The sequence below is a fragment of the Lissotriton vulgaris genome, chromosome 11, assembly GCF_964263255.1.
Source record: "Lissotriton vulgaris chromosome 11, aLisVul1.2, whole genome shotgun sequence".
Taxonomy (NCBI): domain Eukaryota; kingdom Metazoa; phylum Chordata; class Amphibia; order Caudata; family Salamandridae; genus Lissotriton; species Lissotriton vulgaris.
The window spans coordinates 857,241,236-857,269,065 of NC_141699.1; the positions used below are offsets into that span (position 1 = coordinate 857,241,236).

The following is a 27,830-nucleotide window of genomic DNA, read 5'->3' on the forward strand; positions in this document are numbered from 1 at the left end:
TTTTACATAATTACTTTAACTGCTTTGAGTTGATCTACATTTGGTGTACAATTTGTTTGAATGCTAATTGAACACTTCTTTCAGGGTCCTCCTTGATATCCCTTCCAACAGCTAGTGTCTTGTGCCTTCTCTAGCTTTGTTGCACAACAGTCTATTGTGCTTCCAGTGCAGATGTAGGAAATCACTCTTTTTGCACAACCAGCCTTTTGCTGGACTCTATATTTTTGCAGGGTGTAGAACTCTGTGCACTTTACCCCTGCAAACCATTAGTAAAGTGCCTGTGCTCCCCCTTTAAAAATGGCCAAATGTGCATCATTCTAATTGGTATATTTAACTTATATTAACATTTAGTTCCTAGTATATGGCACAAGCTCTGACCAGAGCATGGAAGTTAAATGCCATTGGGGGACTTCAGCACCTACTATGCTTCCCACTACAGTGGTAGTGCAAACATGATTTCAAACAGACCCTTTGTGGCCTAACTGTAGCAATGTAAAAGCAGCTTTACAAACTGTCAAAATAAACACTTTCGACAGGTGATAACCTCCCTTTCAATTATTAATAAGACACCCCAATACAGACGTTGTAGCCCAAAAGGTGCAGGGTGTGTGTATTTAAATGTAAGATATGTAATCATGTAATGTTATCATCTCCATACACTGACTAGCACACAAAACCTACTGTCACTGTGGCAGGTCTAGCTGTCCTATGTAGAAAACCAAAGCATAGATTAAAGCACTAGTACTGTATCTCAGGAATGGGACTCGCTAGAAAAGTAAATGAATTATTATTTTTAATAGTTATTAAAAATCTGTTCAATGGTGCAGTCTTAGTTTTAATAAATATTAAGTAAAAGTGGCTTTCCCTGCCTGAAGTTCCTGGAGGCAAATTTACATTTGCTCTTTAACATTTGTCCTCTCCAGACAGGGATTAGCAATTGAATATGGGTGAAAAAGGTGTGAAATGCCCTCTCCAGACAGGGATTAGCAATTGAATATGGGTGAAAAAGGTGTGAAATGGCCTACCATACAGAACTTGTATCCGCTGTCTGGTTGCTTGAATGAACTTGTTTTGTCCTACGAGTCTTCAGTCTCTGAGTTAATGGGGGCAAAGAGGCTGCTTCAAATTGGATTTTAGTGTTTGATGTGGAAAGAAACTAGGATCACCATAGTACACACCCCACACACCCCCTAGTCACCAGAGCCCAGGTTTAGTGTGGCCAAATACTTTTGCCATCTTGAAAATCGTAACACGGGGTAGTGTTGGCCAGGAACATCTTCCTCATTGTTTAGGTCACCCACTAGTTCATGCCAAACATAAATATGGCATACATATGGCATCTCTAGGCACCCACATCAGAACACTTCTGGACCTGAGGAAGAACAGAAGAGGACTGGTCATGCTGTCTGTGATCCTAGAGGAGTCCTAAAGTACTAGACCTCTTGCTACAGGGATACAACAACCTTTAGGAGCTCTTTCCTGCAACTACCCAGCTGACTGGTGGGAACTGGGTCTAGACTGGACCCTGCTGTTAGCCCCTGTCTGACCCTTGTGAGTCTCCGTGTGCTTACCCCAAGTTCCCTAGGGTTTTTAGAAGTGTACTGTGGTGGTAGATAGTGACCTTAATGACTGAGTCAGAAGGTAAAGTCTTTGAGCAGAAAGAACCTTATTGGTGTATCGACCTGGGCTACATCGCAGCCAGTCTCAAACTTTGCCTAGGTCTCGATGTACTGCGATCATTGACGATCAATATAACTTTGTGCTCCTTGGCATATTACTACTTAAAACTTTACAAATTCATATTTCCCGTTCCCCTAACTGGATTTTCTTCATGTTGGTGTCATTTTGTTTGTGAAATGTTACTCTATGCTTTAATCCAGTTTGGGGTGTGTATTGTTTTGCATTTTTGCTTTATTGCGGTTATGGTATTGCATAAATACTTTACACATCACCCTATGTTAAGTCAATCTGCTTTGTCCCATAGCTACCAGCGTAATGAGCCCATGATAATTTAGTTACTTTATGGGTTTATGCTGGCAAGTTTTGTGAGTATTCCTTGAAGTGAGTAGTCACTCACCCCAGTTAATAATACAATTTCTTACATTTATTTTCAGCACTTGGATCCAGGACTTGTGTTTTGCAGTATCACACAGTGATTTAAGCTGACATATAAAGTACCCATTTAAATTAACAGCAAAAAGAGACTTTGAAATTTTTATTGGTTTTTGAGTTTTAATTGTCCAATCTTCATTTTTCTTACATTTGTTTCTGTCTTCGATTATTGTACCTGTAATTTTTGCGAATATGGATGTAGACCTGAGCGACCGGAAGCGACTCAGCATGGAAGAGCAGAGTAAGTTATGCAAGAAAAGAGAGCTAAGGCTGAGCAGAAAGTCCATGAAGGAGGAGGACTATCACATTGCCCTAAGAGCTTGGGAGGAAGTAAGCATGCTACAGTCCACCTGACAGGAGTATGAGAATAAGCAGAAAATGGAGGAGGAAAGTGAAGATTACATTAAGAAGATTCCAGTGCCAAAGGAGTGTGTGTCCCAAGGAACAGCCTAATCTGCATTGTCCACAGCAGGGAGTCAGCCCACAGTGTGTCCTAATCAGAGTAGGAAGACAGACATGCAGAGAGAGCTTTGAACCCTCAGTTGGCTACTCTTGCCTGTGAGTAGAAGCCGGCAACAGCAGTGATGCAGCAGGACTAACATAAAACCCTTTCTCTATATCACTAATCCAGGATGAAGACTCTTATTATTTACTCATCGGTGGGGACCGTAACACCGAGAGTCACACTCACATTCACACAGTTCCTGAATCAGTGATAAGTTAGACGAGCTGCAAGACATGCGGGGTACATTATTAATCTATACAATAACTATATACATTTTATACATTAGACTTGAATAGCTGTCCGTTCTAAAAACATCAAGGTACTCCGCTATTTGGTCGATGGACCATTTAGTAGGAATCAGTTGATGGTGATTAAGACCAGCTCAATCACAGTTTAAAACCTTCGACATTTATTTGTCGTGACTTTAGCCTAATAACCATAGACTCGAGTTTATAACCACAGACTTGAGTTTATAATTCATAAGATTTTATCTAAATTCAATTAAAGAGAATTTTAAATTGCATAATTGTTATTAGACAAATACCTTCTAAGCATTATTTCAATACATTTAAGCATAGGAAATTAGAAAACGGAAAATACTCATTACCCCGTGGCCATAGGGCGATGATGAAAAATGGTTCACCAGAACATGAACCATAGGACAGGTTCCCAAGTTGACTGTCCCTCTAACCTATGTGGACATATCCCTCCAGAGATAGAATTTCAGCGACTGTCTCCTTCGTTTCCCCATCAAAGTTCAAAGTCCAAAATTTTCAAAGCCTCTTGCACCGTAAAGAAGAAAGATCGTCGCAACTGAAAGCATGTCGTGCTGGGCAAAGGTGCGAAAAAGAAGCGTGTCCCTTGTACCCTTTCACTAACTTTCTATACCCAAAATTGAAACATTTAGGGGCTACATCCTTTTCTGATTGGTCCATTGGAGGGGTGGTGATGATCACCTTATGTCCTCCTTGCTCAAACCAGTTCGCAAAAGTCCTTACTCATTCTAGGGGTTCACATGACTTCATCAAATGTTAACATTTATACTTTATTACAATATTTGTATCCTTCTCTTGCAGTCATGTCATTTTCATCCTCTGAAACTCAGTCCCTTCATCTGTTTCCATGCTTTTAGAATAGTCTCTTTCGCACAACTCCCGTTGCAGGCCAGGCTGGCCTTGATATCTCTCACTCCGGGCATAGGCAATACACTCGTGACTGAACATCCATTTCTGTTCATGCGCGGGGGCCATCTTTAATTTCTGTGCACCATCGCGTTTAACATCAGCCACTTTCAGACAAGGCTGATCAGGCCCAAATGGGAACTAATACGAAAGTAAACAGAACAGAAATTAGATATAGAAAATAAGCCCTTCTGTTTACCGCCCACCATTCTAATTACCTGTGTTGGGTATTACCTAGCAAAAGCGACATTTAAAGCCATTTTACTTACCATCTGCATTCTATGCCACAATATAATTCCACCACATACACAAATACATGCAATTTACTCTTTATTTTCTACATATTCACAAACCTATGTTAATTCGACTCATTTCATTAATAAATTAGATGTTCGCAAATAGCAGTTAGTTTCCCACGTGTAGTGTCTAAATATAAAGGTGCATTTATTGAATAGTTTACATGCTTCACACAATTAATATTATTAAAGTTATGAGGTAATTAATTTCGAAGGGGGTACACACATTTTTGTATTTCCCCTGCTTCATCAGCAGCAAGCCTGACCTTGAAAGAGGACATTTTGGCACTGAAAGGAAAGAAAATTCTGCTAACCAATGAGAGGAGCCAGCAAGAGCTGAGCCTGTGAGCCTAGATAGCCTCCGAGTCCAGTGAAGATGGTGGCACTTCAGTGGAGTGCATGGGAGGGGTAAAATACTTCATATCCCTAAAGACCTGTGTTTGGATGATATAAATAAGTGGTTTGCAGCATATAAGGTGGCCCTATGTAAGCATAGAGTCCCAGATGAGGACTGGTGGCTAGTCTGTAGATGCACATGCCCGTTGCAGCGAGGGATACCATATTAGCCATGGAAGTAGCTAACCAGATGAAGTATGCCCACATAAAGGATGCCCTTATCACTAAGTTTGGTCTGAGCCCTGAGAAATATCACCTGACGTTCAGGGCTAGCCAGAATCAATTACACTAGTCATGGGAGAATTTTGTGGATTATTCCAACAATGCACTGGATGGGTGGCTGAAGGGCAGCATAGTACATTATTATGATGGGCTGTAGAATTTGGATTTGAAGGAGCACATTTCAAGTAATAGTTTTACTGAGTTGCACCAGCACCTGATAGACACAAAACCCACTATGCCAAGGGAGATTGCAAAAGAAGTTCACCTCTGGATCAGCACCAGAGTGTCAAAGAAGGTACCCAGGATTGACCACGAAAAGAGTAGTTCAGGTTCCCCTCCACAGAGGGAATGGGAAGGCCAGGATAATATAGGAACATTCCAGACATGGCCCCAAAAGAATTTTAAGGGGAAGTATTCCAAGACTTCTTTGGAGCCCAGGAGAGAAGGTTTTGATGGACAGAGACTCAGGCACACTTATACCCACAACAGTGTTATGACTGCCTAGAGTCCAGGCACAAGTGAGACGACTCTGTCTCAGGAAGCCACCCACAGATGGGCACTCCACATGCCTGAATATTTTAGCCCTAGAGGGAGGTTATTCCCAGGAGAGGGTAGAGCATGCCCTAGTATCACTTAGTTTGGCGGTGGACCCAGAAGGTAAGCTGATAATCCAAGAAGGTTGTGTCTGCCACTTCCAGGAGGTCACCCTGAATGTGGTTAATGTCACTGTTCGGCGGGATACCTGTGCCAGCCAGACTATGGTGGTAGCAAGATTGTTTTCCAAAAAACAATATCTGCCAGGGCAGATCTGTATCGTGACCAAGCCAATTTCCAGGTTTTCTGCCTTTTGGCCCTGGTAACCTTATAACTGGAGAGGGGTACTTGCTCCGAGGTGAGTCATTGTTAGTCCCCAGACACCCAGTGACTTTATCCTTGGTTCAGGGGGGCCCAACAAGAAAAGAGCTGGGAGAGGGGGGGGCTGTCCAGAGCGCCCCGAAAACACAAGTTTCTTGTGATCCAGTCTCTAAACGAGTCCAGTGGCACAGACTAAGAGTAACCGGTAGGAGCTGGATGCCATCCACAGTGGCAGGACCAGTGGGTCATGGGATACCTGCTCTTGAAGAAGAGCACCCCAAGACCTTCCCTGGTAAGGCCACTTCTGACCTGGAGATGTTGCCTCCGCTGTCACAAAGACAGAGAGGAGACCTACATCAGGCAGACCCCTACAGGACACAGTGTGTGTCACCATTGAGGGGTGGCTGTGCTTCCCCAGGAAATCTTTGACTACCAGGCATACGTTCAGCCTTGGGGTACAGACCTTCAGCGGAAGAGCCAGTCTCAGGGTGTCACCCCTGAGATGGTGAAAGTAAGAGAGGAAGGAGAATTATCTGCAACCTGAAGTTGTAGCCCCCCATATAGAGAAACCTAAGAAGCCAATAGGACCTCAGGAAGAAGTATGGGGTACTTCCTTACCAGCCCCACAGCTGGAAGTGAGGTCTACCAAAGGCCACAGAATGAAGCCTTCAACTGGCAGGGGATGCCAAGGGTCTGTTTTCTCACAACAACAGATGTTAGTGGCCTCTGTTGGTTGTTCGCTTTTTCGGAAGATCTTGATTTGAGGTTGGGGGGTGGGTAGGGGGGTTATAGAATGGGCCACATTGCCTTGTTGCTACTGTGGGACTATTTGCATACTGGGATACACCTGTGAGCAAGTCGGGGTTATTTGCCTCACAGGTGGGGTCTGCAGGTGAGGAAGAGGGTGCCCCATGGACAGTTAGTGCTAGCAAAGATGTTGACATAGGGGAACAGGTAGGTTCAGAGGTGCATAAAACAGACACGTGCCACTGCGGAGGCAGCAACATGTTCTTTCGCCTGAGTAGAGAAGCCCATCAAGGGATTGATCAGTCTACCCTAACTCCTAGCTGGAGGCAACTTATGTAGGAAATCTGCCTGTTCCTCATGGTCACCCCAGAATATTCGACTTTTGCTGGAACCTATATTTTTGCCAGCTTTAGAATTATGCGCACTTTACCTCTTCTAACCAGTAGTAAAGTGCCTGTGCTCCCCCTTTAAGCATGGTATAACAGGTATACTCCTAAATGGTCTATTTAAAATACCTATAAGCCCTTAGTATATGTTACAAGGTGTCATCTGAAAGAAACAGGTTAGAATAAGATTCCTTACCTTAGAATATCCCCAGGCGTCAGACTGGATCCGGAATTTTTTGCGTAGCAGTACCCTTGCCCGTCGGTAGGCGTCGTCTGCGGCTCCGCGTCCGTCGCCTCCGCGTGCTGACGTCAGTTCTTCTTTTTTCCGCGCCAGCAGCGCAGATCCGGAAAAAGTGGTACCTTAGTCACTTTTTGACTAACTTTTTTGAGATCTTTTTGATCATTTCTCGAGTCTTCGACTCCGATTGGTGCCGATAGGGATGCCAGGTTTTAAGCCTTGTGGGGACTGCGACCGACTGATGTCGGTCACGACCCTCACCGTCTGTGCCTCGGCGTCGATCATGACTACAAGACCTGCTCTGACTGTCGGGCCTTAACCTCGAAGGCTAGGCGGGAGCGGTCCCGCAAGCGGCTCGAGCTCCGACAGTCGGCCCCGCGCGTGAGAGGTCCCGGTCCGGACGGAGGTCGAGGGACCGGTCGCGTGGGCGTAGCCATCATAGCTCGACTTCACTCCTCCGGGTCGAAGTCGTCGTCAGGTAAGCACAAGAAGTCGAAGAGATGTCATCGCTCTTCTGACTCCCCCAGACGCTCGCGCGATGTGGCCGGGGGTTCGGGTGACACTGCCCACGCGGCTCCGTCGGAGTCGCGGGCGTCGCAACCTGCCCCATACTCTCCAGTCCCTGGGCAGCAAGCGACGCCAGAGGAGATTGAGCATTTCCGCGTAGCCATGAGGTCCCTCTCTCCTCTGACGGGTTCCGCGGCGCCTTCGGGCCTAGCGGACCTGTCTGGGGGCCATAGCAGGTTGGGTGCTTCGACCCCGACGCCGCCGGGTGCTTCGGCCCAGACGCCGCCGGCGCCTTCGGGCCCAGCGCCGCAGGGCCCCACTGGATCCGCTTCTGGATCCGGATCGTTGCCGGTCGACCTGACGACCTCACCTGCGCCGGTTCCACAGGTGTCACCTCCGGCGCCGTCCTTGGGCGGCGCCGTCCCCAATATCTCCCTCAACCCGGTTCCGGCGTCGGAGCGGCGCCTCTCTCGACGCCGCTTGGGGAGTTTTACTTCAATGAACCGGCCCCGTCCTTTGACAACCCTGAGTATCAGGAGATGGGTGAAGAGGAGTATTGGGAGGGGTCTGAGGTCCCTCTGATACATGAGTGTCAGTCCCAGGAGGACTGGACAGGTGGACTTGGGGATGCCAGTGGTCTGGACACTTTGCCAGACACTGGTTTTGTCTCCCCCCCCCACCCCCCCCCCCCCTACCGTGGCTACGGAGGAGGGGGCAACCTTCAGTGTGGTGTTGACGCGGGCAGCCAAGGCCTTGGGCCTTGAGCTCCCCGTCGCGGCCATGAGGACTAACCTCCTCACTGAGGTCCTTAAACCGCAGTCAAGCTCAATGGAGCCTCTGCTGCCGTTTAATGAGGCCTTGACAGATGTTCTTTTGGGCACCTGGTCCAGGCCCGCTACAGGCCAGCCTGTAGATAGGAACGTGGCCAGACGGCACCGCCCGGCCCCGGGCGACCCTTGTTTCCTGTCCACCCACCCCACCTCGGAGAACCTGGTCATCCAGGCCTCTAATTCCAAGACCGCATTCCCGTCGGCTCTGCCTGATCGGGAATCCAAGAGGTATGAGAATTATGGGAAGAAAATATTCTCCTCCCTTAGTTTGGGACTGCGGTCTTCCAACACTGCATGCTTCTTGGGCCTTTACACCCACTCTCTGTGGGACACGGTCGCGGACGTGCTGCCACAATGCCCGGCGGAGGTCAAGGCTAAACTCACCAAGACCTTGCGGAGGGTCGAGATGCGGCACGTTTCTCCATCCGGTGTGGGCTGGATACCACCGACTCACTGGGCTGAGCGATGGCAACGACGGTGGCGATTCGTCGCCACGCCTGGTTGAGGTCAGCCAACTTTTCGGCCGATGTCCAGTATACCCTAATGGACATGCCGTTTGATGGACTTTGCCTGTTTGGCGACAAGGCAGACCATGCGCTTGAGCGCTTTGAGGACTCCAGGGCTACGGCCAAGTCCTTGGGCCTCTCTGCCCCGCTCCAGCAAACTGGTGCCTTTCGCTCCTTTCGTGGCCAAGGAAGGGGCGCCCCCACACGTGCTGCCAGCCACGCACCGCAGACTAACATCCAACGCGGTGGCGGCCGTGGAAATCGCTGTGGAGGCTGTCGGGGACAACGGCGAGGCCAGTCCACACCTTCCCCCGCAGCATCCGCCTCAAAACTCTCGTAGTCCGTGCTTTCAGGCCCATGTGAAGCCAGTGAAGGGCAGGGTTCGCCAACACCACTCCCACTGGCGCACTGTCACATCGGACAGGTGGGTGCTGCAAATCGTCCGAAGGGGCTACTCCCTCCCCTTCGAGACGACCCCTCAAGCCATGCCACCGCAATACCACCGCGCATCTGGGGATCATCTGCGGCTTCTGCAGGAGGAAGTTACGGCCCTCTTGGCCAAGGGGGCCATCGAGCGCGTTCCTGGGCCAGAAGTAGGGTGTGGTTGCTACTCCCACTACATTCTGGTACCCAAGAAGGGCAAAGGGGGCCTACGCCCTATCTTGGACCTACGGAACATCAACGGCTTCCTCCGGAAGGAGAAGTTCAAAATGCTAACACTGGCTCAGGTCTTAGCTGCCCTGGACCCAGGAGACTGGATGGTAGCGTTGGACTTGCAGGACGCTTATTTTCACATCTCCATCCTGCCGGCCCACCCGCGCTACCTGCGGTTCACGGTAGGCCACGAGCACTTTGTTTACCGTGCTCCCCTTCGGCCTTACCAGCGCCCCCACAGGTGTTCACGAAAGTGATGGCGGTGGTCGCAGCTCATCTGCGCAGGTTAGGGGTTTCAGTCTTCCCCTATCTCGATGACTGGTTGTTGAAGGCAGGCTCGCCCCAGACAGTCGTCAGCCACCTCCAGACGACAGCAGACCTCCTGCACCAGCTGGAGTTCTCCATCAATGTGCCGAAGTCGCACCTTTACCCCTCTCAGAAGCTCCTCTTCATCGGAGCGGTTCTCGAATCGGCACAGTTTCGGTTTTACCCCTCCAAACTGCGGGTTCGGGATATACAGGCTCTGATTCCGATCTTTCAGCCTTTATCCCGAGTCTCGGTCAGGTTGACGCTGCGGCTTCTGGGGCTGATGGCCTCCTGCATCTTTCTGGTGCATCACGCCCGTTGGCGGATGCGGGCTCTGCAGTGGGACCTGAAGTTTCAGTGGGCCCAGCATCAGGGCAACCTGTCCGACCATGTCCTGATCTCGGAGGGCACTGCCAGACAGCTGCAGTGGTGGCTCACGGACCCTTCCCCACCCGGTGCACATAGTTGTGACGGACGCGTCCTTCCAGGGCTGGGGAGGCCACATGGGATAGGCGGAGATCGGAGGCCTCTGGTCTCCGGCGGAGTCCCGGCTCCATATCAACCTTTTGGAGCTGCGGGCGATTCGTCTAGCACTAAAGGCATTCCTCCCCTCTGTCCGGGGGAGTGTAGTGCAAGTGTTCACGGACAACACCACCGCCATGTGGTACTGCAACAAACAGGGCGGGGTGGGGTCGTGGACCCTCTGCCAGGAGGCTCTGCGCCTCTGGCAGTGGCTGGAACATCAGGGCGTGACCCTGGTGGTTCAACACCTGGCAGGTTCTCTGAACGCCAGGGCGGACAAACTCAGCCGCCGGTGCATGATGGATCACGAATGGCGTCTGAACTCGGACGTGGCGTAAGGCCTCTTTCTGCAGTGGGGAGAGCCTTGGTTAGATCTATTCGCCACCAAAGAGAACGCTCAATGTCATCAGTTCTGCGCGTTGGAATTTCCAAAGCGGCACTCGCTCGGAGACGCTTTTCGTCACGAGTGGAGTTGCGGTCTGTTGTACACATTTCCGCCTATACCACTTCTGCCCAGAGTGCTTAAGAAGATCAAACGCGACCGGGCCCAAGTCATCCTTGTGGCTCCGGACTGGGCACGAAGGTACTTGTATCCCGAGCTACTCAGTATGTCAGTTGATTCCCCGGTTCGTCTGCCACTTCAGGAGAACTTTGTCGCAGCAACAGGGGACGGTCCTCCACCCGAACCTGTCCGGTCTCCACCTCCATGCTTGGCGATTGAGCGGCGACAGTTGAGGCCATTTGACTTGCCTCCTGAAGTCTGTAATATCATTCTGGCAGCCAGGCGTCCCTCCACTAAGTCGGTATACGCCTGCAGGTGGAACAGATTTGTGGCATGGTGCACAGCAAAGGCTGTGGATCTTCTCTCTGCCCCTCTTTCTGAGGTTCTTCTCTTCCTTCTTTCTCTTGCCCAGCAGGGCTCTGCTCTGGGCACTATCAAGGGCTACCTTTCTGCCCTTTCGGCCTTTCTGAGGCTGCCTGATCAACCATCTTTGTTCAAGTCCCCTATTGTAACTCGCTACTCATACTAACCTGTTTCTTTCAGATGAACAAGTTACTTACCTTCGGTGACGATATATCTGTAAGAAACAGTAGTTAGTATTAGATTCTTTACCGCCCCACGCATCCTCCCCGTTCTGCGAACCGATATCTAGGGTTAAGGTCACCCCCTTTCAGGGCCCTAGTTTCAATGGCACCAGTGTTGGTTTTTAACATGGCTCTGCGTTTCTGGCGCGGAAAAGATGTGTATAAGAACTGACGTCAGCACGCAGAGGCGGCGTCTAAGTCCTCCGACGTCATCACGGCGCCCACGACGGACGCGGAGCCACAGACGACGCCTTCCGACGCGCAAGGGTGCTGCTACGCAAACAATTCCGGATCCAGTCTGACGCCTGGGGATATTCTAAGGTAAGGAATCTAATACTAACTACTGTTTCTTACAGATATATCGTTACCGAAGGTAAGTTACTTGTTCTTCAGGGCCAATAATCAACTGCAATACCTATTGTGTCATCAACTACATTGGTAATGCAAACATGACTTTAGGACTACCCTGTTAAGCCCAACTGTGGCAGTGTCAAATCTGCAATTAGATTTATCAAACAAAAAAAATTTGACAGGTCAAAACCTGCATGGTAAATATTAAGTCACCACTATGAAGGACTTGTAGCCCAAATGGCAGGGTGCATGGTTTATAAATGTAGGGCATGTATACATTTAATTGTAATGTGTGCTTATGGTGACTAGCACCCAAAACACATGTTTCCATATGGCAGGCCTAGCTGACCTATGTAGAAAAACATGTGTGGATTAAAATACTAATATTGTATCTCAGGAATGAGATATAGAATAAAATAATTAGTGAACTATTTTTAATAGTTAATAAAATCCAATTCAATGATGTTGTATGTGTTAATAAATATTAAAGAAATGTAACTTTTAGAAATTGACTACCTTAATTTCTTGTTGGCTAATTTACATTTGCTCTTTAAATTCTCCCATCCAGGGATTAGCATTTGAATATGTGTGGAAATGGTGTGAAATAGCATCCAGGAACTACACAATAGGTCGCTGTGATTGAAAGGTCGACCTGAATGGACAGGGATGACTCCTTGGAGCTCAGCAAAACGGAGGGGGCTATGAGCATTATTTTTGACATTACATTGTAAAATTCTGCTTGGGTGTCAAGAACTCCTAAACATGTCTTCTGGGTTTGCATATAACACTTAGGGGCATACTTGAAAGGAAAGAAGCAGAATACCAAAGTAGGCGTGCGAACAGTGGATCCTGGAAAACCCTGACTTTGACCTACTAGACTTATGTATCTGGGTTTATTGGTGGTTGAGTTTGCTGCTTCAAATGTTGATGATAGATGTAGAAAGACACTATGATTGCCTTAGAACACTACCCACATGCAGCTCCAGCCCTCAGATGCCAAGTTTAGTGTGACCGATAGGTTTGGCCCTAGGAACTTTTACCCCACAGGTTAGTTTGTTTCCAGGAATCATACCCACCACGAGCTCGTGCCAGGCATGAATGTGGCATTTCCAGGTACCCATTTCAAAACACTAGTGGAAATGAGGAAAAATAGAAGAAGACTGGGCCTGCTGTCTGTGACTGATAGGAGCGTTGAAGGACTGAACCTGTATTCAGGACAAAGGTGTGGACTCCAAGGGTCATAAGACTGACCTCCTGTTCAATATACAGGGATACAATAAGGTACAAGAGGCCTTTCTTGCAGCTGACCAGTGGCAACTGGACCTGGAAGGGACCTTGCTTCAGGCCTGTTCCTGTAACTCTGTGAATCTCCAAGTGCCTCCTCTGAGGCCTTGGGGTCTTTAGAGGTGTACTTCTATGGTGGATTGGGGCTTAAAAGACTTAAGTCAGAAGGTAAAATCTGCAACCAGGACAAACCTAGTTACTGTATTCAACCTGCGCTACATCACAGCCAGCCTCATATTGTGCTTAGGTCCCACACCACCGCTACCATTCACTGTCAACGGCGTTTTGTGCTTCTTTGCGCTATTCTTACTTAAAAGTTTTTTTTTTTCAATCATATCTGGTACCCCTTATTGGATTTTTGTCATATTGGTGTCCGATTGTTTACTAAATGTTCCTTAATTAGGTGTGGAATTGTTATTATTCAGCATTTTGACTTTATTACTGTTTTCATACTGCATAAGTTAGTTACACATTGCCCCAAGCTGGTTGTATGTTCTGTACCATAGCTACAATGGTGATGTTTTCTTTTTTTGTATTGGAAAAAACACTTTATTTTAATTTCCAAGTTAAAACACAAAATGTCAAGATAGGACGGTGATAGGACGGCGTCCAGGGCAGAAAACAAACATATCTAAAACGTGACAGCGTTCCATAACATTAATGTTGTCAATAAACATCCTTCTCCACTGGGGATTCCTAGCAGTTAGAAGCACTGCCTGGAGTGATAAGCTGTTGTCCCTGCTGGACCTCACTCCTGCACCTCTGGTTCTTGTTAAATTTGATGCAGCACTTCCCACTCAGTACGACTATAATTCCCCTAACACAGATGATGGCAGCAGCAACCAACCCTCCAATTCTCAGCGACTCGTAATCCTATTAGAGTGGGCTGTTTTTATTAGCAGGGTCATTGGCCTTCAACACCGGAAGAACTGCAAGTACCAGAAGTACACTTGCTGCAAATGTGTTCTGCATCTTGTTAATTCGAAGGTAACTCCTGCGCGTCAGTGAATCTGGGGAGAGCAGAGCACGCGCTGAAGACAGGCAGCAAGAACAGGCCTATTCAGCCCATAGCTTACAATGGTGTTGAATACTGATTTAGTGACTTTAAGGATTCACCAGGACAAGAGTTGTGGTATTCCTTAAGGTAGATAGTAGTCAGCCACCCCAATTAGTAATCCAATTTCTTACACTGGACATGTTCGTAATGTGTTCTATACTAATGTAACAATTATTCAGTGCTTACTACACCTATGCAGGGTGTTGAAGCACTTATCTACAGGGTTAGCACTCTACACCATGCAGGGTGTATATTTGTTTTTGGTTATAATCCTATATGGAAGTCTTTCAATGTTGTGCGTGATGATCATGAGGTGCTATTAGGTTATGGGACACGGCGCTTAGCAGTGTGATGGGTGAAGAAATGAGAGTGATAGATGCACATTTCATGGTAAGCTGGCAGCTTCGATCAGCTCTGCAGATCCCTTAATGGTATTTCTAATAAACACAGCCTCTAAATGCATTACTGCACAGAGTTGTCTATTCTGAGATTTTTGTTTGTTGATGGTCCTGAGCAGCCATAGATTGGAGACGGCCAGGAGACTTTTTGAGATGGACTTCATTAGAGTCATCTGTCAAGTTAGTTAGTTAGTTTTTAAATTTATAATGCGCAGCAGCTACCCAAAAAGGGTTTTCCGGCGCAAACAGGCAAAGAGAGGAAATAATGAAGGACCTCTGAGTCATGGCACAATATCTCATATCTTAAATACAGACCAAGCTTAGTCTGAATTTAAGATATGAGACATTCCATTTCAGAGCATTATCATATACTCCAAGATTAAGTTTTACTTGTAGCTTGTGGTGCTGGCACTGTCAGATGCAGATGATGGGTCTAGAAGCAATAGAAGGGCCACTCACTTCTTGTCCATTATGAGTTTTAGGTCATGCTATATGGATACAAGGGCTTACTGTGCTTCTACCTGGTCTGAATCCAGATTATTTGTGTGACATCACATTATTTTTTCTAGTAAACCTGCAAAACTGAGTAAAAACTGCTCTTTAACTTATTTTACTTTGGAACAGGCTGTTCAATATTGGTCTGTAGTTTTCTGAGTTGGATGGGTCAAGGTTCTTCTTAAGGAGGGGTCTAATGTATAATGTTTTCAACTTGGGCGGAAAGGAATCTTCTTCCTGGCACTTGTGCAAGCCTCTTGAGCAGGTTATACGAACCATATTGTTACAGATTTTTGGACATGCTGAGTCTGATGGTGATTTAGATGGTCTGCTTGCAATGATAATGTTGTAGGATTCTTTTACTGAGAGGCTATTGAAAGTATTAGGTGGCAGGAATTTGGTGTTTTCCCTTTTTGTTATGATTGAGTGTTGTATATTGGTACTGTTAGCTGTATTCTCCATAAATACATTTTCTGCCTTTTCAAATTTTTTAGATCAATTCCCTAGACATTTTTTCTGGGAGGGATTGTTTTCATGGTATTTCTGCATTTTGGTACTCTGGACTGGATTGCACAATTCTGCTAGAATCGCATGGAGACTGTTGCTAACAGTTTTCTCTGGCTTGATGTGGTGGGATGTTGCACATTCAGAATTTAAATGAATGCAGACTGGATGTCAAGCGCACGACATAGAGCCAGAGTCAAGCAGTGTGCGGGACACAAGACACACTGGTCACTGAGCCAATCAGGATGTGCCAGGCACTTTCTTCTTCTTTCATCGTTGTTCCTGGTGCCTGGCTTCCACCTCACACTCTCGGCTCCCTCTCACTCTAGGAGCCAGTTGTGGCAGTTTGTCAGCATCTTGCCCGCCACATGCATTGTTCTTCCCCACACAGCACCTGCCCCAGGGTAACCAGGATGACATCATTATTGCCCCAATAGTACAGCCACAGTTCATGCTGCAGCAGTTTCTAAGGGCAAAGGCAGAGAACAGGGGAGCCCTGCTGATTTCCCCAGCCACAGTCCCAAGGTGGGAGTGGAAAGCAGCAGTGTGCACAAGTGGAAGAAGGTGAAGGAGGACTTCTAACAGTAGGTTGATTTATACACTGAGAGTAATAGAACACTGATACTTATTTGATAATAAGATGGTGACCGAGCACTGGGACCCATTGGCGAGATTTGTCTTAATTATTCCATTGAAAAGCACAGTGCCCCGACATCTCCTTGGCAGCTTGCTGCCCCAATGCAGCTGGTGGTGCAGCTCCTGTGCTGATTGTTGGCCCCTGTAGTGCTGAGCTTAACCCAGGAGCTTTGCTCCCACGCCCGAGTGGCCTGCTCGTAAGCAGTCCCTAACTGAAGGCCTCCTTAGCCCCATTGGCTAACATTGGGCCCCGGCACTCTGCCCCCAGCCGCCCCAGTGCCGCTGGTGGTGCAACTCAAGTGCCCATCTAGACCTTGGTGAACCCTGGTCCCAACCCCCAAAATTGTCAAATTATTGTCATATCTCAGTGCCGGTTCCAAAGTCATATATATCTCCAAATATCTGAAGCCCGCAGTCTCCATCCACAGGGGGCACGATCTCGGGACAACGGGCGGGTCCCCGCTGAGTGCGAAAAGAACCGACTTCGTCCAATTAATAGCAAAGCCCGAATATCTCCCAAATATGGAAAGGACATCTAGGAACGCAATCAAGGAAGCTCGGTGACTTGTCAGATAGAGCAGAATGTCATCAGCGTATAACGATATCTTGTCCTCCCAGTCTGGCGACCATCTCAATCCTCTAATCGTCCGGTCCCATCTAACCCATGCCGCCAGCGGCTCTAGTGCCAATGCGAACAATAGTGGGGAGAGTGGGCATCCCTGCCTCGTACCACGTCCCAATGGGAAATCAGCAGATCTGTGATTGTTCACCACAACTCCGGCAAGAGGGGTCGTGTATAATAGGCGAACCCATCCAATAAATCCAGGCCCAAAGCCCATTTTACTCAGAGCCACAAACAAATATGGCCACTCGACCCTATCAAAGGCCATCGCGGCATCTAGTGACAAGATAACAGCTGGCTCATGGATATAAGAAGCACTAGCCAAAATTCTGTGTAGTCTCCGTATGTTTAATGCTGTGTTCCGGCGGGGCATGAAGCCAGACTGGTGCGGGTGTATCAGGGTTGTAATGACCTTGACCAATCTGGTAGCCAGCAGTTTTGCCAGGATTTTAGGCTCTGCATTAAGCAACGAGATTGGTCGGGAGGAGGAGCACTCCCCCTGAGGCTTCCCCTCTTTGTAAATAACCACTATGTTGGCAATACGTTGGTCATAAGGAAGTTGGCCTTCCTCCCTACTTTCCAGATACATATCACGCAGGAAAGGTGCCAACTTGTTGGCATTTGGTTTGTACAGCTCTACGGGGATCCCGTTAGGGCCGGTAGCTTTCCCAGACTTCACCCCTCCGAGTGCCAGAGCGACCTCATCGTTAGTCAGGGCAGAATCTAAGAATTTCAGGTCTTCCTCTGACAACGACGGCAGTTAAATATCATGCAGCATATCTACATTTTCAGTCTCTGTGTGTGTGTTCGCAGCTGTGTACACCCGACTGTAATAGGACGAGAACTCCTCCACGATTTCTTGAGGGTCTGTGATTTTGCCTAGTTTCGCCGTGTGCAATTCCGGCACCAATGTTGTCGGCCTCTCCCCCCTTTCGAGCCAGGCGATCAACTTCCCAGCCTTATCACCATGCTTGTAGATCCTACTTTGGGTGTCTGCGCATTGCGCCTCTGCCCTCCCCCTCGCCAAGCCCTTATACTCCTCTCTAAGGAGTTTCAGTCTGTGGCTTCCCTCAGTCACCCCGGTCGTCGACCCCTCCCCCTCCAATTCCGCCAACTCCGCCTCCCTTCTGTCTATGTCCGCTATACTTTTTTTCTTCTTCCCAGAGATCAGAGATAAGGCCTCCCCTCGGATCACAGCTTTATACGCCTCCCAAAGGGTACTCCCCGACACTACTGTCCCTACATTGGATTGAAAGTACCGATCCGTGGATTTGCCAATCTCCTTAATGGCCGGGGCTTTTAAGTGCCATGCGTTTATGGGGGCTATCCGACCTACAGCTCCATGACCCGTTTCTATACGAATCCAGGCTGGCGAGTGATCAGAGATTCCTCTACCCAGATGTCGCACCTCCCTGACTCCATCTGACTGTAATACAGGCACAAGAATATAATCTATTCTAGAGAGTGAGCCATGGGCGGCCGAGGAGTGGGTGAAGTGCACATCAAGTGGATTTCGCAGCCTCCATCCATCAATCAACCCAGTGGTTTCCACAAAATCATTCAACCATCGGCAAGAAAGTGGCAATACCCGGGGAGGGAATCTATCCAACTCACCATTCATAACAGCATTAAAGTCACCCCCAACAACCAAGGTTCCAAGGGGCAAAGACAGAAAAATTCTAGACAAATCTCGGAAGGTTTCAGACCGGAGGGCAGGCGGGACATACACAGACAATATAGTCACCGTTCTTCCCTCCCACAACCCAGATATCCCAACATATCTGCCACGGCAATCTGTCCAAGTAGCCTGGATCGTCATTGGGAAGGAATTTCTCATTAATATCCCCATCCCTCTGGATCCTGAGGTGAATCCAGCATGTGCAACCATTTTATATCCTTCCCTATCCAACGCCATACAACGATTCCCAACAAGATGCGTCTCTTGTAATAATACAATATCAGGTGCGTGTCTCCTAATCAGTTAGTTGACCATTCCTCGCTTTATCTAATCACCCAGTCCATTAACATTCCAGCTGAGTGCGGTAATCCCCATACCCTGTTTAGCAGAAGTCATTTTGGTGGTAACTCTTATCTAAGTCTCTCAATGCTTGTAAAACACAACAAAAACAAACTTCAATCAATAATAGTGCAATCATTTTACGTGAAATCGAATTTTCAAACCCCCCCAAACATCCCATTTCCCCGCCCCCCCACCCTGCACCCCTGCCTGCAACTTGCGCGCATCCCCAACTAGCAGTGTGCCTGTCGCCCCAAAACTACACTACAGCTAACTAAAGGTAGGAAATGGAGGAGGACCTCAAGCCGAGCTCGCCCCCGCTCCCTGCACGGCATATCTTTTTGGATTAGCTCCCTTGCAAAATTCTAATTGACATACAATAAGGTACTTTATCATTTCACCACCCCACTTCCCACAAAATAGTATCCGGACAATTACTGCTCCTCCGATGCATCATTGTTTTGGTCCTCGGTTTCAGCAGCTCAAGTGTTGTCCAACCAGTCCGCCGCTACTTCAGGATTATCAAAGAACACAGCCCTGCCATTATGTTCCACTCGTAGCTGGGCTGGAAACATCATTGCATACTTCATGCCTTTGTCCCGCAGCCTCCTCTTCACCGCAAGAAATCCCTGCCGCTGTTTCTGTACCATTTGAGTGAAGTCCGGATATAAGGACAGTGTCACATTTTCCAATTTTAACGGGGGCCCAGAACGGGCCGCCTGCAATATAGCATCACGGTTTTGAAAGTTAAGAACTCTTGCGATCATAGAACGAGTGGGTGCCCCGGGTTGGGGCCTGCCCCCCGGAACTCTATGGGCACGTTCGATCGTGAAAAAGTTACTAAGGCCTTTTGGCTGTAGATGCTTAAGTACAATGTTTTCGGCGAACAAGTCCGGCGTTGGACCCTCCGACCGCTCAGGCACCCCCAATATGCGAATATTGTTGCACCGTGCTCTACCCTCAAATTCATTCAAGTTCCGATCCGTCTGGGCCCTCGACGCTTTGAGGTCTCGCAACTCTTGTTACAGTAGATTCAGATCATCAACAGGGCTAGCAGTTTTTACCTCAAGCGATTTCACCTTCTCACTCGCCTTATTGAGATCTGCTCTTATTAGCCCAACCTCGATGGTCACAGTGTCGATCTTATGGTCGAGGGCCTCCATTTTCTGACCCAATGTCGTGTGTACACCAGTGATGGCCACCATAAGATCTGATAAAGTTGGAGTCGCCGTCAAAGGGGCTCCCATCTCCACCGCCGCTTGTGATTTTTTGGAATCTGCTGGTGATCCTTTTGGTTGGGTGTAGCGTTCCAGCGTGTTGGATTGCACGATTCTGGACGTTCTAGAGGTACGCTGCAAGGTCTTATCCTGTTCCGATTTCGACGCCATCAGGACTCACACCTGTTACCGCCAGCTTTCACCAGTTTATCATAGGCGAAGTGCGTCGAATCGATCGGCCAGGCCTTCGTCGAGACGTCCGATCACCCAACACCACTCCCACAGGCCACCAACTCAGCACTCCGGCCAAAGCGACTCAAGCGGTTTGGATAGTTCTCATCCGCGAGTCTGTGTGCTCCGAAGAGTGGGAAGGGCAGACTCTGAGCACCCCAGTGTCTGCCACACCTCAACTCCGCCACTCGCTACCGAGGGCCCGATCGCTGCCAAGCGTCGCAGTAGGATTCACTTAGCAACTTTCACTATCTAGGGGTCACCACCGTGTCTCAAACTGGAAATTCTGTATACTAGGGCCAATTTTCAAAATTGAGTCGGAGGGCATCAGGAACTTCCGGTCCTCTGCAGCCGATGTTGTTGCATTCTCATCCGGTTGTCCAAGAACCACAGGTCCCGGTCCGATCCCGGGAGTAGGCCCCAACGTGTCCGTCGATATAACATCGCCCCAGGACGTGGGAGGAGATTAGTTCGAAGCTCAGCGGATGTCCCTTATATTCCAACACCGGGGAGTGGGGTTAGGGAACAGGATAGTTCACAGGATTATGCCGGGGGCAAGAGAGATAGGCGGAGCCGACTCTCTAAGCGGCCATCTTGGTCACTGGTTAGGCTCCTCCGACAGCGTTCTTTTTCCATTTTAAGTCTTGCGCGGCTTGTCCCCACACGATGTCGGTGACGGATCTGCACCGTGAATGTCTCTACTGCCTGGGACGCGACCACGACTCCAAGTTGTGCCCTGAATTTTGGGCCATGGCTTGGAAAACTTTGCGGGAGTGGTCCTGAAAGTTGCTGGAGGTCCAGGAGTCGGCTCTGTGCCTTTCAATGTACCGGTCCCATTGGAGGTCGTGGGACCTGTCGCAGAGCCGCCACCACCACCATCATTCGTCGAAGTCTTTGCACTCTGAGTCAGGTAAGGCGAAGCACAAGAAGTCGAAGAAGCGTAGTTGCTCTTCGCCTTCCCCTAGCCTGTCGCGTGACATGGCTGAGGGTGCAGCTGGTACCATCCCCGCGGCTCCGGCAGAGCCTGCGCTGTTGCCGACAGCCTACCCGACCTTCCCGGGTCTGTCGGCGACTCCAGCCCAGCTACAGGACTTCCTGTCTGCCATGGCCCACCTTTTTGGCCCATCGGGCCCTGCCGGAATGCCTTTTGGCCCGCAGGTCCTCGGTCGTCGTCGCTGGCTCCGGCACCAACGCCGCAAGACCCCCATGGATTCATGCATGGATCCCAGCCGATGTTGGGTGGCCTCGTACGACCTCCACTGACATCGACGTCTACAGCACTGACACAAGCGTCGGCCAGCTCCATGGCCGATGCCGTCCCCGGCTTCCACTCTGACGTGGATACTGACGCCGATGGGGAATTTCTATCCCTTTCTTCATCCGCCTCCCTCGTTTCCACCTGCCCGGCAGGTTAGGGAGGACTGGGAGGGGTCTGAGGACGCTCTTGCAGCCCAGTGCGAGTTAGACACGGACTGGGAAGAGGATGCAGGTGACATGGATTTTACTCTAGAACCTGGCACACTGTCTCCTTCGACCGTGGCTAAGGAGGAGGGGGGCACATATTCTGTGGTGTTGGTTAGGGCAGCCATGACAGAAGTGCTCTGGCCAGCATCTTCTTCTACCGAGCCGCTGCTGCCCTTTATTGGTGCACTTTCGGATGTTCTTTTGGGCACCTGATCCAGGCCCAACACAGGGGCTCCTGTGGATAAGAACGCGGCCTGACACCATCGCCCGGCCCCGACTAACCCATTTTTCTCTCCCAACACCCAAACCCTGAGAGCTTGGTTGTCCAAGCCTCTGCATCCCCAAGCGCATTCTTTTCCGCACCTCCGGACAAGGAATCAAAGAAACTGGAACAGTTTGGGAAAAAACTGTTTACACCGCATGCCTCTTGGGCCGTTATTCCCATTCTGTGTGGGACACGGTTGCGCAGGTGCTGCCTCAGTGTCCAGAGGAGTCCCGGACGGTGCTCTCCCAAGCGATTGCTGAGGGGTGAGACGTAGTCAAGTTTGCTATTTGTTGGGGCCTTGACACCTCCGACTCATTCGGCAGGGCGATTACCACGACAGTGGCACTATGCCGCCATGCCTGGCTGAGGACAACTGGCTTTTCCGGGGATGTCCAGAACACTCTGATGGACATGCCCTTTACTGGCACTCGCCTTTTTGGTGACAAGGCAGATAGTGCGTTGGAGTGTTTTAAGGACTCACGGGCTACGGCCAGGTCCTTAGGCCTTTCGGCCACGCGCACTCCTTCCTCTTCTGCTTCGCGCTCCTTTCATAGCCAAGGAAGGGGCGCCTAGACACGTTTGTTTCAAAGCCACAGGCCTGCGCAACAGTCTCAGCGCAGTCGCGGATGTGGACGCGCAGAGGTGGCTCACGGGCCAATGGGCGGGTCAGTCCACCTACTCCAGTGCCGCCACTGCCTCCAAACCTTCGTAGTCCGGTGTTTTAGGCCCACCAAACACCAGTGGGTGGCAGGATTCGCCATCCAGATAGTCCGACGGGGCTACTCCCTCCCCTTCGAGACTACCCCTCCAGCCATACCACCTCAGTCCCACAGCATGTCGGGGGGATCACTTGGCACTTCTTCAGCAGGAAGTTGCGGCCCTCTTGGCCAAGGGGGCCATCGAGCGCGTTCCAATGCCAGAAGTAGGTTGTGGTTGTTACTCCCATTACTTTCTGGTTCAAAGAAGGACAAGGGCCTGCGTCCTATCTTAGACCTTCGGAATGTCAATAGCTTCCTCCTGAAGGAGATGTTCAAGATGCTCACGCTTGCTCTGGTCTTGTCTGCCCTAGACCAGCAAGAATGCTTGGTAGCGTTGGACTTGCTGGACGCTTATTTTCATATCCATGTCCTGCCAGCCCACGGGCGTTACCTGCGTTTCACGGTAGGCCACGAGCACTTTCAGTTCACTGTGTTCCCTTTTGGCCTTACCAGCCCTTACCAGCGCCCTTCGGGTGTTCACGAAAGTCATGGTGGTGGTCGCAGCTCATCTGCGCAGATCAGGGGTTTCAGTCTTCCCCTATCTTGACGACTGGCTGTTGAAGGCCGGCTCGCCCCAGGCAGTCGTCTCCTACCTCCAGATTCTGTCCGACCTCCTGAATTTGCTGGGGTTCTCTATCGAAGTAGCACCTAATTTCCTCTCAGAAGCTCCTTTTCATCCGAGCGGTTCTGGACAGGGCGCAGTTTCGGGTTTATCCTCCCAAACAGCGAGTCCAGGACATTTGGAGTATGATTCTGATCTTTTGCCCTTGTCCTGGGTTTCGGTCAGGATGACCTTGAGGCTGCTGGGCCTCATGATCTCCTGCATCCTTCTGACCAATCATGCCAGATGGCATATGCGGGCTCTGCAGTGGGACCTGAAGTTCCAGTTGGCGCAGCATCAAGAGGACCTGTCCGAGTACGTCCAGATGTCGGAGGACACTTTGCAACAGTTGCAGTGGTGGCTCACGAACCAGCGTTGGGTCAGTGGAAGATCCCTCTCCCTTCCCCAACTGGAGCACACAGTAGTGACTGATGCGTCTCTCCTGGGATGGGGTGCCACATGGGAGAGGTGGAGATCAGAGGCCTCTGGTCTCCGGCAGAGTCCTGGCTCCATTTCAACCTTCTGGAGCTCCGAGCAATCCTACTTGCACTTGAAGCATTCCTTCCCTCTGTCAAAGGAAGAGTAGTGCAGGTGTTCACAGACAACACCACCGCCATGTGGTATTGCAACAAGCAAAGCGGGGTGGGGTCGTGGACCCTATGTCAGGAAGCTCTGCATTCCTGGACTTGGCTGAAACGTCAAGGCATTTCTTTGACGGTTCAACACTTGGCAGGTTCTTCGAACGCCAGGGCGGACAAACTCCTCTTTGGGAGGATCTTCTGTTGCAGCAGCAGGGGACGGTCCTCCACCCAAACCTGTCCAGCCTCCACCTACATGCGTGGAGATCCTTTGAACGCCAGGGCGGACAAACTCAGCCACATGTGCATATGATGGATCACGAGTGGCGTCTTCACTCGGAGGTGGCGCAAGGTCTCTATCAACAGTGGGGAGACCCTTTGTTAGATCTATTCGCCCCCAAAGAGAATGCGCATTGTCATCCCTTATGCGCGTTGGAATTTCCAAGGGGGGACTCGCTCGGCTACGCTTTTCGTAACGAGTGGAGCTGCGGTCTATTGTACTCCTTTCCGCCTATACCACTTTTACCCAGAGTGCTGAAAAAGATCAGGCGCGACCGGGCCCAAGTTATTCTTGTGGCCCCGGACTGGGCTCAAAGATTTTGGTAATCCGAGCTACTCAGTATGAGCCTGGATCTTCTGTTGCAGCAGCAGGGGACGGTCCTCTAACCGAACCTGTCCAGCCTCCACCTACATGCGCGGAGATTGAGCGGCGACAGTTGATTCCTTTTGACTTGCCTCCTGAAGTCTGTGATTTCATTCTGGCAGCCAGGCGTCCCTCCAGTAAATGGCTATACGTCTGCAGGTGGAACAAATTTGTGGCATGGTGCACAGCAAAGGCTGTGGATCCCCTTTCTTACCCTTTTTCTGAAGTACTCTTGTTTTTTCTCTCTTTAGCCCAGCAGGGCTCTGCTCTGGGCACTATCAAGAGCTACCTTTCTGCCATCTCTGCCTTCCTTCGGCTGCCAGATCAGCCTTCGCTTTTCAAGTCCCCTGAAGTTAACTGTTTCTTGAAAGGCTTAACACATTTTTTTCCTCCAATTCCATTTGTTATGCCTCAGTGCGCTTCCTTTGAGCAGCTTCTTAACTGTCCTTTACGCCTCTAAACTCTTAAGACTGCTTTCCTGGTAGCCATCACTTCCGCTAGAAGGGTGAGTGAGCTCCAGGCTCCTTCTTCAAAACCGCCCTTCTTGTCTGTTCATCTGGGCAAGGTGGTTCTCAGGACCCGTCCATCCTTTCTTCCTAAGGTGGTCACTGCCTTCCACATCGGGCAGGCCAATACTCTGCCCACCTTCTTTACGCCTCCGCATCCTTCAAAGGAAGAAGAGAGGCTCCACCTTCTGGACACAAAGTGTGCGCTCTCCTATCTGGATCGCGCAAAACAGTTCTGGGTGGATGATCAACTTTTTGTTGGCTACGTGGGTGCAAAGAAGGGTCGGGCCGTACACAAACGCACCATTTCTCAGTGGGTTGTGTTGTGTATTAAGGCTTGTTACTCTCAGGCTTAAAAGGAGCCTCCAGTCGGGCCACACGCTCACTCTACCAGGGCGATGACAGCCACTACTGCCTTGGGAAAGGGAGTGCCTCTAAATGACATCTGTCAGGTGGCCACATGGGCATCACTGCACACTTTCACCAAACACTACTGCCTGGACAGCCAAGACCGGGTAGACGGCTTCTTTGGCTGTTCTGTTCTCCAGGACTTTCTGGTGTGATATTGGTTTGCAGACCCACCAATGGGGTTGGTATTGCTGGGGTATCTATTCTAAGGTAAGGAATCTATAACTAATGTGTTTCTTTCAGATGAACAAGTTATATCTGTAGGAAAAATTAGTTGGTTATAGATTCCATACCGCCCCACCCATCCTCCCCGTTCTGCAAACTGATTTCTAGGATCTGAAAGAGACACGTTAGGGATAGATTCCAGACCTTAGAATATCCCCAGGCATCAGACTGGATCCGGAAAGCTTCCGTCCGCGGTACCCTTGCGCGTTGGTAGGTGGCATCGGGTGGCTCCGCGTTTGTCGCTGGCGTCGTAGGCGCCGAAATGACGTCATGGAGACTACTTAGGTGCCGCCCATGCGCACTGACGTCAGTTCTGTCTTTTTCCGCGCGAGCAATTGCAGATCCACTTAGAGAACGTACCCTAGTCACTTTTTGACTAAACTTTTGAGACTTTTTGTCTTCTATTTTTGAGTCTTTGACTCCTGGTGTCAAGTAGGGATGCCTTGGTTTAAATCCTGCAGGGCCTGTTGCCGTACGATGTCGGTGGCCGACCCCCATGGTGCCTGTCTCTACTGTCTGGAGCGCGACCATGACTCCCGGTCATGTTCCGACTGTCTGGCCATGGCTCCGAAGGCCTTACGGGATCGGTCTCGTAAGTTGCTGGAGGCCCGGCAGTCGCCTCCGTGCCGTTCTAGGTCTAGGGGTCGATCGAGGCACCATCCATGGAGCCATCATCATCGCTCCTCGGGGTCAAAGTCTTCACACTCGGATTCGGGTAAGAGATGTCATAAGAAGAAGTCGAAGAAGCGTTTACGCTCTCCAACGTCCCCCGTCGGTCTCTGGACGCGGGCCAGGGGTACCACCCCCACGGCTCCTTTGGAGCCTGTGAGTCCCGCGGGCTACCCCCTTATCTGGGTCCGTCGGAGACTCCTGCCATGTGCAAGATTTTCTTGCTGCCATGGACTGCCTTTTCAGGCCTCGGGCTGCCGCAGGCGCGCCTTCGGGCCCCGCGGTCCCAGCTAAAGGCCCTCCCTTGCCGCCGGCTCCGTTGCCGGCGCTGCCGGTGGCTCTGTCACTGGCACCGAAGGTCCTCCGCCGGCGGCTCTGACCCCAGCACCACAAGGTCCACTGCCGGCTGCTCCAACCCCGGCGCTTCAATGGGTTCCATTTGTTCCACCACAGCCTTTGCTGGGGTTCCCGGACAATGTTGCCCCTGTTTGGGACCCTAATTGGGACATGGAGCCGGACCGCGCCATTCCAGGTGCCGTTCAACCCTTTATATTCCCCTGTCCCTCCCCCATCACCGCAGCCTGTTCCATGGGCAGTGGAGGAAGGGGACGACTGGGAGTGGTCTGAGGACTCTCTCGCAAGGCAGTGCAGGTCGGAACAGGAATGGGCTATGGAGAAGCGTGCCACATACACTGTGATGCTCTGTAGAGCCGCTGAGGCTCTTGACCTTGACCTGCCTACGGTGACCCTCAAAACGAATCTCCTCACTGAAGTACTTCAGCTGGCTGCAAGCTCTATGGAGCCCCTGCGACCCTTCAATGAGGGGTTGACTGACGTACTGATGGTCACCTGGTCTAGACCAGCCACTGGGTTTCCCGTGGATAAAATTGTAGCCCGGCGTCATCGCCCGGCCCTGGGTGACCCTGCTTTTTTAACAACCCACCCAACCCCGAAGAGCCTAGTCATCCAAGCCTCCACTTCCCAAAGCGCATTCCCTACCACTCCGCCGGATAAGGAATCCAAGAAGCTGGAACAGTTTGATAAGAAACTGTTTTCATCAGCCAGCTTAGGGCTGCGGTCGTTGAACACCGCATGCCTCTTGGGCTGCTACTCCTACGCTGTGTGAGACACAGTTGCGCAGATGCTGCCTCAGTGTCCGGAGGAGGTTCGGACAGTGCTTTCACGAGCTGTTGCTGAAGGGAAAGATGCAGTAAAGTTCACCATCCAGTAAGGACTAGACAACGCGGACTCGCTGGGTAGGGCGATTTCAATGACAGTGGCTCTCCGTCGCCATGCCTGGTTGCGGTCCACTGGATTTTCAGGGGATGTTCTAATTTCCCTTATGGACATGCCCTTTGATGGTACTCACCTGTTTGGCAATAAGGCAGATAGTGCACTGGAGCGTTTTAAGGACTCCTGGGCTACGGCTAAGTCCTTGAGTCTATCCACCACGTGACCGGCCACGTCTGCTTTTCGTTCCTTTTGTGGCCACGGAAGGGGTGCCCAAGCACGTTCGTTCAGCCAGAAGCCTGCGCAGAACCAACCTCAGCGT

General features: G+C 50.1%; 1 pseudogene; it reads right to left on the bottom strand.

Annotated features, from left to right (window-relative positions):
• Window positions 1-13,680: 13,680 nt before the first annotated feature.
• Window positions 13,681-13,981, bottom strand: LOC147683594 (FXYD domain-containing ion transport regulator 3 pseudogene; annotated as a pseudogene).
• Window positions 13,982-27,830: the final 13,849 nt, after the last annotated feature.